This window comes from Mauremys reevesii, linkage group 11 (genome assembly GCF_016161935.1).
Source record: "Mauremys reevesii isolate NIE-2019 linkage group 11, ASM1616193v1, whole genome shotgun sequence".
Classification (NCBI taxonomy): Eukaryota; Metazoa; Chordata; order Testudines; family Geoemydidae; genus Mauremys; species Mauremys reevesii.
The window spans coordinates 68,763,432-68,770,960 of record NC_052633.1 but is presented as its reverse complement, the minus strand read 5'-3'; positions in this window follow the sequence as shown (position 1 = coordinate 68,770,960).

The window sequence follows — 7,529 nt, the reverse complement described above, 5'->3', positions numbered from 1 at the left end:
GGTCCAGTCTTGAATTCAAATCAGGCCAAAGAAAATTGTTGGCTCCAAACTTTCACTTTTCCATCCTCGTGTGTCCTGAATGAATGACCTTTATCATTTCTGACCTTGGTGACTTTAAAATCACAAGCCCATCTTCCCCGTTAGCTTCCTGTGGAATGTCCAGAGCACTCACGTGTGACGGACATAACCCTTTTAAGAACATAAGAACGGCCACATTGGGTCAGACCAATCATCAGTCTAGCCCAGTATCCTGTCTTCCGGCTGTGGCCAATGGCAAGTGCTTCAGAGGGAATGAAGAGAACAGGCAATCTTGAGTGATGCATCCCTTGTCGTCCATTCCCAGCCTCCGGCAATCGGAGGCTAGGGACACCCAGAGCATGAGGCTGTGTCCCTGACTATCTTGGCTAATAGCCATTGATGGACCTATCCTTTTTCTTTTGGCCAACTGCCAGTTTTAGTTTCCAGCACCATGGATAACTGGAAATCTCATTTAGTTGCAAGTGCAACCTTTAATTCTGTCAGTTTCTTGTTCAATACTGGAAAACTAAGCATGATTAAAGAACGTGTCTTAACTGACTATTTCACCATACTGCCATGTCAGGAAAGAGATTAACTGGGCAGTTAATTTAATTGCAAATGTAGATGGGCTAACTGTGCCAATCTGTTTTCATTATCGTTACACTGTGTTACACTTACTATGTAGTGTGCTGTTTAAATACAGTTTTCCTTGTACTTTTCTTATTATCTGATGGTTATTAAACAGCTATGTCTACAAAGATAAGAGTTGCAGTTGCATCTTTAGGATTTTCAATCCCTAATTTATAAATGTTTATCTGTGCAACATCAATATAACTTTAACATTTTTTGTATACTATTTTCTAGATTTTTTTTTTAAAGAAATAGAACGTCAGAAAGCATTAGACCAAGCACTGCCAGAACATACCTTACAGGAAGAGCTGATTGAAACATAGTATTTCAAGAAAATACTTGATAAAAATTTTGATGACATTTTTCTAAACTGACTGATTCTTCACTTTAAAAAATGTCCAGTTTTTTTTTAATCAAAATGTTTGCTTTGAAAAAATGTAATTTTTACAAATAATAGAATCATAGGACTGGAAGTCACCTCGAGAGGTAATCTAGTCCAGTCTCCTGCACTCATGGCAGGACTAAGTATTATCTTGACTGTCCCTGACAAGTGTTTGTCTAACTGGCTCTTAAAAATCTCCAGTGATGGATATTCCACAACCTCCTTAGGAAATTTGTTCCAGTGCTTAACTACCCTAATAGTTAGGACGTTTTTCCTAATGTCCAACCTAAACTGCCCTTGTTGCAATTTAAGCCCATTCCTTCTTGTCCTAGCCTCAGAGGTTAAGGAGAACAATTTTTCTCCCTCCTCCTTGTAACAACGTTTTATGTACTTGAAAACTGTTATGTCCCCTTTGTCTTCTCTTCTCCATACTAAACAAACCCAATTTTTTCAATCTTCCCTCATAGGTCATGTTTTCTAGACCTTTAATCATTTTTGTTTCTCTTCTCTGGACTTTCTCCAATTTGTCAACAGCTTTCCTGAAATGTGGCACCCAGAACTGGACAGAATACTACAGTTGAAGCCCAATCAGCACAGAGAGGAGCGGAATTACTTCTCTCATCTTTCTTACCACGCTCCGGCTAATACATCCCAGAATGATGTTTGCTTTTTTTACAACCGTGTTATACTGTTGACTCATCTTTATCTTGTGAGATTTTATATTTTAGATTGAACTGGCCAATCAAAACTGGGAATGCAAACAAAACAACCCCCACTCCAATACTGAAAAATGGCAAACAAAAATTGAAAAATTTTGAAAATTGAACAATCAAAAACACTTCAAGTATTTTTTCATTTTAGAAAAATGTTAAATTTTGTAAGGAGGATTGTGACCAGCTATACTTATAAAGATTGCAATGAATGAGGTTCACATGGAGCCCTGCCTCATTCACATGAAGTCCACAGCAGACTTGATTATTCTTGCTATTTATTTTATATTGTAGTGCCCATAAATGTGCTAGGTTCTTTATTATAACTTACTGCTTAATATTTTACTGCATCTTAAAGTTACCACGCAGTAAATGAGGTAGGGTTCCTATGGAGTTCACTCTATTTTTCACTAGCCTGCTAACGTGATGACAAGATGCATCCCATATTCCTCCTTGGATTTGGGGTAGTAATTATTAGCAAATCCTATGATATAAACATTCTGTGATTTTTTTTCCCCCAAGGGCCCATTATCCAAGTGAATCAACATGAGGTTTTCCCAGAACATCAGCTGTTTCAAACAAAGTGTTCCAGATTTCTTTTTGTGTAAGTGTTTTCCCCCCCTATTCTCCATATTTTCAAAACTATCTGAATCATTTTTGCTCAGATTTTCTGAGGTAAAATCCACCTTTTATAAGGCACAAAGCCTGGAAAATTCATCTTGAAAATTAAGTTTCCAGTGGTCGAGTGACTGAAAACAGGAGATTAGCATGGAAATGCTTTGGCAACCTTAACTATAGTTTTTGCTTGCGCTCCAGCCATAAAAAGGGATAATCAACCCATATGCTTCAGAACATCAGCCACGCTCTTTGTTCATGGGGCTAGGAAGAAACTTCCCCGCAGGCGTGTTTTTGTGGGCACTACACCTTCCTTTGAACCATGTGGTATTGGTTATTCTTGGAGAAAGACTCCTGGATTAGATAAACCATTGGTCTGATCCAATATATCAGTTCTCAGAGAAACTCAGATTGGTCATCCATTCGACGTGTGTTTCTTGTACAATATTATCTTTCTGCTGCTATTTTGTTGCTATTTTAAATAAGACAAACTCTAATTCGTGTAAGGAAATGCAGCTGATTTCATGCTGCTTTATTTTATTGTATCTTTTTTTTTTTACACAGATACTAGCTACTTTGCCTATAATAAGTAAATTGTGATAAAAAATGGCAGTGGATTATACAGAATTTTTGCAAGATAAGGAAAATGTAGCCTCATATCCCTTAAATGAGTGCATTCTCAGTCGAGAGTCCTTGACTGTAGTTATAAAGAGAGTTACCCACAATAGTTAGTGTGGAAATGAAACCCTAAGTAGAACATGCCATTGTGGCTTTTGAGCGGTTCCCATCTCTTCTATTCAGAGAGCAGAGTTAACTGAGGATAGTGAGAACAAACTGTACATGCGCTTGAGAAAAAGAACTTGACTTGGCAAGTTGGCATAAGTGTAGCACAATATATTACACTTTCTGCTGGGCTCATTCTCTTACTGTCATTGACCAGATCTGTTCAGCGGTTGCCATTTTCGGTTTCGAGTAGAAGAAACCCCAATTTTTCCTCCTTACTTTCCAAGAAAGTCTGTTTATGTAATCAATACTGGGTCTTTCTAGGAAGCTGCTCAGAATTTTTTGGGGTCAGTGGGGGTGCAACGAATGAACAAACATTAGGTCTGACAAAGCTTGAAATATAAAACAAAAAAGCATCTGTGAGGCATAATAAAACAAAGTGTGTATACGTGTTGTTCTCACAGAGTATTTGGCTGAGCCTGGGCAACGGGAAAGCATGCATAGCTAACACTCCTGACTGTGTGAAACCCTTTGTATACTCCAGAGTCTCTGCAAGAGACCTTGATTACAGAGTTTGGCATCATACCCAATACATTTTTTGGAATAGTTTCTTGCCCATCACTAACACTTGTAATGAGAAATTTATACACCATCCAAAGGGATAAATTAATTTCAGACACTTTAGACTCAGGTCAACAATGGCTACTGGCAGTGCCTATTATTTGCCTTTTTATTAATAAAAAAACCCCAAGAACAACAAGAAGAAACTGCTCTTCTTAATGGTGATAGCATGGTAAAGACTCTGGGTATAGTGGAGATAGAATCTTGGCAAACACATAAATAGGTCAGGATAAAATATTTCACTTTTCATTGCAAATGAAAGTAATTTTCTACAATATGTAAAGTTTAATATATCCCCATAATAGTTTCATTAGGAAATCTGTATTTTAGCTAATGAAAGCTTTTTCTGAAAATAAAACAGTTGGTAAAGTTAGTTTTTATTTTTATATAATTCAGTTAACAGTCAAGGACTGAACTATGAACTGGCCTCACCATGTGGAGAACGAAATGCAAAACACATTTATTCAATTTAGCTATCTCACATTACTTCTAGATTGCCCTCCCATGCCCCCAAAAGCAAAACCTACCAACCAATCAAACAAAAACACCCCACTTCCCTTTAAACTATTTCTCCTGTAGGCTTGGAAACAAAAGAGGGAGAAATTACTATTATTTTCTTGGGGGATACCACAGTGATGGGGGCCTTAGAACTTAGATCAGTGATACTCAAACAGTGGCTCTTGACCTGCAAATGTCTCTTTAATGTGTCTCCTGTGGCTCTTTGCAGCACATGATATTAAAACACTGTGTGATTTAATTATTACCCAATCTAAGTTATTAACTAATCAGGATGTTTTTACTGTTATTAACTAATTAAGTTATGAACGTGCATTAAATTATTAACTTATTTGTTGTGAGAATAATATGTATATAAACTAAATATATCCCCTGTCATTCACATTCCTGTGGCTTTTTGGGGTAATGTTGATCACTAATTTGGCTCCTGAACCACTGCAGACTGAGTATCACTGACCTAGATAAATTACTAAACCATAATTCTCACATGGGTAAATTCCCTTCATTTGCAATCTGGATTGGGTAATTTGTTACAGTCTCTCACTGGACATGAGGGCACATTTTTCAGCTGAACTTTGCACTAACATTTGTGTGCATTTTGTTTTGCATGTGCAAGGCGTGTGTGCAAGACAGATAATTGCACACATAAAAACCTATTTGTGTGCAGTCATCCATATGCAAGATTTATGTGGGCCAAGTTTCTAGACATAATTAGGGAGCCTGATGATAATGAGATCTTAGATGTTCTGGATTGTGCAGAAGTGGCAAACAAATACCCATAATAAACACTAAAAATGAAATAAATATGCTGGTAAATAGAATGTATTTTAAAGTAATATACAATATGCACATGATCTGAAACTACTGAGGTCATTGGGAGCTTTTTTAATTGACTTCATTGGACACAGAATCAGGCCGTGCATGCAAATCCACTTTTATATTAGTTATACTTAGATTGTAAGTTCCTTTGGGCAGAGACTGTCTTTTTGTTTTGTGTTTGTACAGCTCCTAGCACAATGGGGTCCTAGTCTATCGTGGGGTCCCTGGGCGCTATTGTCATATAAATAATAATAATTATATCTTTAATTGGCTGAAACACAGTCATGGGTTTAACACTATTGCCCTCATAGCTCTTCGATAGATTTTGGCTAGCAATTGGCTAAACATGGTCACATGACATAGAAATGGCCAGTTAAATTGTTTATCATTTTGATCCCTTCTTCCTTGATAGGTTACTTCCTGTTCAGTACTGCCTTTCAACTACTTCATTTTTAAAAAAAGTTCTTAATGCGGCCGATTCTCCTTTTATCTCCCCTGTTCTTTACCTGTGTCCTCCATGCAAACAGGATTGCTTTGACTATAGTAGCTGCTGCCTGCCTTTGGAGCTCAAACGTACTGAGGGATTCTTCACACAGCTGTTATGGTGGTTAAGAAGTTAATGGCAGCTGAACTATGAATCTGGGACATTGTGCTTCTGGATCCTGATGGTTCCCATTGGAACATGTCAATGGGGAATTGTATGAAAACCCATTACTAAAGAAAACGCCAGAGCAGGTGTACATATCCTACAAGAAATCAGAGTAGATGATCTAAAGGCCCGTTCTTTCTGGCCTTAAAATCTATGAATGGAATGCCTCTAGACTTGCTATTTCAGAAGAAGAGGCGAATAATTTTCACACTGTAATGCTCCACTTGAGAGTGCTTGTACCTTCGTAATATAGTGTTATATGTGCTTTACAGACGTAGAAAGGGTAAGCCATTGCCCAAAGCTGCTTGAGATGCAGTGTGGATAAGGCATGGCACAAGACAGCAGTTCAGGCTAATCAGAATGAGAGATTCATTGTGAGCTGACAGCAGGAAGGATTCATGGAAGATGTGGATTTTAAGGGGGGGCATAGAGCAGCGGAAAGAGAGTGATTGGTGAGTGATAAGTAGGAAGTTGGTCCAAGTATAGGAGGGAGTAATGAAGGTTCTGTGACCCAGGGACCTCTTGGTGACAAATGGCAGAGGGAACGGGGTGGCACATAGGGTTTTACAGGGATCCCATGGATCAGGTATACGCATAATAGTTCACTGAAAGATGGCATGTGAGATCTCTACCAAGAACTAGTCGCCCACTGGTCGTCATAATCATTGCAAAATGTATCTATGGATAGTATTCAAGGAGTTTTGCATCTATATTGAGAATTATGTTCTTAAGGACTTAAAGTTAAAGCAGGTCACCAGGTGATGTTCCTTGGACATATTTATTTCAGGCAGGAGGTAACAGATGCTTATCTCCATGTCTGACCATGTGTGGGAGTTGCTTGAGTGTGAATGCTCTTCCAGTGACCTGGTGGAGTATAATGATTGGGCAACCACATATGCATGGATATGGTGGGAATCAGTATGAGGACACAACAAGAAGTCATGTGTTTATAATATGCCTCACAATGTAGGTCTATTTGCATACTGAGCCATAGGCAAAAGACAAGCAAAATCTACAAGAGAGGCAATTTACAGAATAAAACAAACAGGGTGTCCTGTTTATGCCTAAAGACAGGATTCTTAGAGTATCTCCAGGGATACAAGGAAACATACAGAATCCTTCACCAAGAAGGCAATTTAACAGCATGTTTGTCTTATGCAAGGAGGGTCACAGCCAGCCTGGCTGTAAAATGCTGCAAGGATATTGGGTGAGCAATATTCTACAAGACATGAAAGTGTCTTGATAAGTAAGTCTAGGCTTTAGAATGTGTGCAATGATTTTATTTTGTAAGTATCCATTTGTTTCCAATACTTCTATTGCTATTACTTGAATATCTATGCTTTGTTAAATAAATTTATACTTGATTTCACTATAAATATATCTAATTGCTGTGTGTTAAGTGCAGCGGTGATCTGATGTAGAACTGATAAGCAGGGGTTTACTGCTTCTTTAGAGGCAGTGAATTTTTGAAAACTGGGAGTATCCAGTGGAACGGGCTAGATACTGACCTGCAGAGAGAAAGTGAGGCCTAGAGAGGAGTGCTTATGTTGCTTGTGGCTGGTGGAATTGGGGAGCTGACCCCTGGCAGGCACAAACAAGGTTTCCTCATACTAAGGGCAGATGGTAGCAAGGTGTCTCACAGCCTGGGAACCCATGGGAAGCGCCACAGGTATGAAGCCAAGAAATGGATGCAATAAAGAGAACAATAAGTAGAGAGGACTGTAGAAGTAACTGAAGGCAGAGCCAGAGGCTGCAAGGAGTGTCTATGGATTATGTAGTTACCCCCTTCTCTATAGTAGGAATGTGCCTGCATAATCTCCCATCTGAAAATGAAGAAATATTTGCA